Source organism: Drosophila sulfurigaster, chromosome 2L (genome assembly GCF_023558435.1).
Source record: "Drosophila sulfurigaster albostrigata strain 15112-1811.04 chromosome 2L, ASM2355843v2, whole genome shotgun sequence".
Classification (NCBI taxonomy): domain Eukaryota; kingdom Metazoa; phylum Arthropoda; class Insecta; order Diptera; family Drosophilidae; genus Drosophila; species Drosophila sulfurigaster.
In genome coordinates this window covers 5,548,580-5,552,584 of record NC_084881.1, presented here as the reverse complement: position 1 = coordinate 5,552,584, position 4,005 = coordinate 5,548,580, and the positions used below count along the sequence as shown (strand labels likewise).

Sequence of the window (4,005 nt, the reverse complement as noted above, 5' to 3'; positions counted from 1 at the left end):
TATGGAGCGAGGAGCGAGGAATGTGGAGTGTGGAGTGTGGAGCGTGTGTTGTTTGTAGTGAATCGTCTATTTGTATTTTTCCCACGATATTTAACAAGTGGCATTGATTTTATGGCTTGTCGTAGGGACAACAGCCTCCAGCGCACAAGTCGCTCAAGTGTTGGCCCAAATTAATTGCCGAATAGGTGTAAAAAGGGCTGCCATAATGCCACGAAACGGAGCGTTGAATATGCCAAGTTTGGCGTCTGCTTTTAAAATTGGAGATAAGTATGACGTAGAGCAGGTGATTTAACAAAATTAACACATTGACGTTCTACTCGGACATATGCGTTTTCATTCTCTTAATCAGATCAACTTTGTTTCAAATTTCTACCAAGCCCACTTACTGCGGGTCTTAGTTTCACTGACAATCTGATATATTTTGTACTTAATGGTATATTTTGAATGTAATACTATATAAATATACCAAGTATAAACTTTGGAAAATTGTAGTATCTTTGCGGTATATTTATTTAATATATTTTAAGCACTATTTTGCTTTTCTTCAAAATTTGTAGCGGGTATATCACAGTCGAGTACACTTGACTGTAGCTTTCCTACTTTTTTCATTTAAACGGATTGCTCAATTACAACAATACTCGTACATTTTAAGGGCAGTTAACAAATCCCAAGAAGAGAAATACAATAAATTTTATTTTTTGTTGAAAAATCAACATTATAAATTTCTTAAATACCATGAATTCATCAATTGATCTGCATTTTGTTTGAAAAAACATACGCACCAGTTATATTCAGACCATTAAACGTTTCATTCAATCGTCAAAGTAATGTCATAAAGCTACTTTGTTTTGAAATGATTTCAGCGTTATTTCATTGACTAAATTTAAAGGCCTCAGTGTTTTTTGCCTCACATAAATAAAAACCACAACAAACATTTGCTTGAAATTCTCATAATACTCGGTTAGGCAATCAATCATGAGGCTCAGATTTTTTATTCGTTACAGAAGTAATTAAAATCGAAGGCAGTCATGGAGATTCATTTTGCAGGGCTCAAGCAAACTTTTCAGAGAGCGTATAGAATTTTAAATCAGATTGGCGTGAGTGGAAAGGAAAACAAGTAAGAAAGTTACAGTCGAGTGTGCTCGACTGTGAGATACCCGCTACCCATTTTTAATAACGGCAAAATATTGCGGTATTATTTTCAAAATATACCGAAAATACTCAAAAAAATACTAAAAATATACCAAAGGGTATGTTTGGTATATCGATACAGCACACCATTCAAAATATACCATAGACGGCACAATGTACCAGATTATCGGCCAAAGCAACTCAGACCCCTAGTAAGTAGGCGTTTTTGCCCATGCAAAAGTATTTCTTTGATAACTTCCACAATTTTTATCTGATCGCAACCAAATTTTCAGGAATCATAACTACTATAGCAATTATAGTAAGTACCAAAACTAGTCAAGCAAACTGTAACTCTAGCTTTAAAACTACGCTTGTTATTCGATTTTTTTGATTTGCGGGGGCGGAAGTGGGCGTGGCAAAAATTTGAAACAAACTTGATCTGCGTGCAAACATAACAAATGCTGTCGAAAAAAAATTATTGCTCTATCTCATATAGTCTCTGAGATCTAGGTGTTCATACGGACAGACGGACAGACACACAGACGGACAGACACACAGACGGACAGACGGACAGACGGACAGACGGACATGGCTATATCGTCTCGGCTGTTGACGCTGATCAAGAATATATATACTTTATAGGGTCGGAGATGCCTCGTTCTACCTGTTACATACATTTCCTGCCGGCACAAAGTTATAATACCCTTCTACCCTATGGGTAGCGGGTATAAAAAATCTGAGAAATAAAAGCAGCAAAACCATGAACGAAACTAATACAATGAAAAGCTATTAGGTTAAATGGGCAGCAAAGAGGCCAGGGAAGATATACATATATTAAGATGGAGATGGAGATGGAGGTGAAGAAAATGCCTTGCAAAAGGAAGCTCGTTTGGGCCAAGCAAATGACTGCCAATAATTTTCCATCCTATCTATGGGCAAATTGAGCAAAATGTGGGCCTACCTCAAAACAGGCCGACTTTTAAAGGAAAACGTTGAGAAAAGGAAAACGAATATTTACATACATACATATATAGACAAGACAAATGACCACAGCGTAGCCTAGCATAAAGTACTTACGACTCACATTACCCACAGAATAATGCTTCAATGGAATTCACTTGATTATTTTCAAGGTTTTCAAGGACTTTAAGTTTAACATAAAGTATCGTAAATTAAATTTTATGTTGGTTTAGTATACGCTGTATTGTAAATACTTCCGGAGATTATTATGATTTCTTGTCGAAAATGATAAAAGTGATTTGTTACGTTAACCTATAACATAAAAAATTCTTAAAACCATGTTTTGAACAATGCTTATAGTAAATATTTGAACGTAATATATGTAATTTAAAAACAATTGCGTTATAAATGTGCATCATTAAAAATGATCTCAATGCTTTCGCAGCGCTTTTCAAAATATGCCAGCTTCATCTCTGTGGCCATTATCATAACGTATACGCCGTGTGAGTGCGTAAAGTGCTTATAATTGCTATTTACACATTTTTCGCATGATTTGTCAATTTTAATGAGCATTATTTTTGCGCAGCAGATGCCAATAGATAAGATGCTGATGCCAGAGTAAACTTGGAGACTTGTCAGGTTACCCAAGCAGATGGGCTAAAGCGAAGGACGAACTACGCAATAGCCAGCCGATGAGGAAGTCCTTGCTATGCTACAGTCCCTCCGCAACACACACTAATACAAATACAAGTATTTATATGTGCACACATAGACACATACAAAGACACACACACACACAGATACTCAAGCATAGACTTAACTTTTACAGAGAGGCCTTTGCGTTTTGTCGAAATTGAATTCGTTCATGATTGATTGCGCATACGCCACGTCTGCCCATCTATGCGACTCTACCCCGCTTGGCTGTCTCCCCCTTGGCCAATTGCTCTCGTTCGTCGCATCGAAGGCAGCACTTTTTGTCAGTCGACTTTTGCTACCCACATTGAATTCAACACACATTTTGTTTCAATTTCAATTTATTTGCCTTTTCTCACCGTTGCAAAATGTGTACATAAAGCATTTTTTTTGTGTTGTGTTGTGTTGGCTGCCATCGCATATTCATTGAGAGCGGCGCACAAATCTGAATGTTGTGAAAGGGAAGTGGGTGGAGGATGCTGAAGGTGTATTGAACTTTCATTGAAATATGTTTCTCCGCTCGAGTTGTGGCCCGAGTTTTTGCTTAATTCTGTTTGCTTTGTGTGCGTGTTGGAGCGCGGCTCTGATATCAACTTCTGACTAAACGACTGAATAACTGAATGACTCATTGACAGACAGACACACTGACAGATGGGGAGACAGACTGACTGTCGGTATTGGATTTTTGATGAGCTTTAGAATAAGTTGTTTGCACTGTTGCCTCTTGCCACTTGTTTGACTGTTGCTTTGATTAATTCAATTAATTTTATATGTTTAACTCGCCTTCAAGCGAAAGCATTTTGCTTGTACGAGTATTTGAGGAAATTTGAATTAGGGAATTGCCAAGAACAATACAAAACAGAATTTAATTTAAAGTTTGCGCAGATTTTAAGATATGTAAATACAAGGAATTCCTGAAAATCGTTCAAGTGTTTTGTAACTAAATTTGAACTTTTCAATGGTTTCAGCCAAAGCATTTATTCAAAATATTTCAATTGATAGATTAATTCTCAATTATAGAATATTTGTAATGAGTTTCCATTTTTAATAAGTAAACTATTGATGAGTGCTTTCAAGTTTAATAAAACCTCTTTAAGTTTATGATCTAATATAAATATTTTCCGGATCCATATCAATTTGGTACTTTAGCATTAAAGCTGAATTGGCCATGAAAACTTTAATATTTGCTTACTTATTTAGTACATTATTGATTAATTGACT

At 36.1% G+C, this 4,005-nt stretch overlaps 1 long non-coding RNA gene across 1 annotated transcript; it reads left to right on the top strand.

Annotated features, from left to right (window-relative positions):
• Positions 1 to 994: 994 nt before the first annotated feature.
• On the top strand, positions 995 to 2,324 carry LOC133850110 (uncharacterized). The gene is made up of 2 exons (XR_009895583.1): positions 995 to 1,125; positions 1,873 to 2,324. It is a non-coding gene; the product is annotated as an uncharacterized LOC133850110 (long non-coding RNA).
• The last annotated feature ends 1,681 nt before the right edge of the window (positions 2,325 to 4,005 follow it).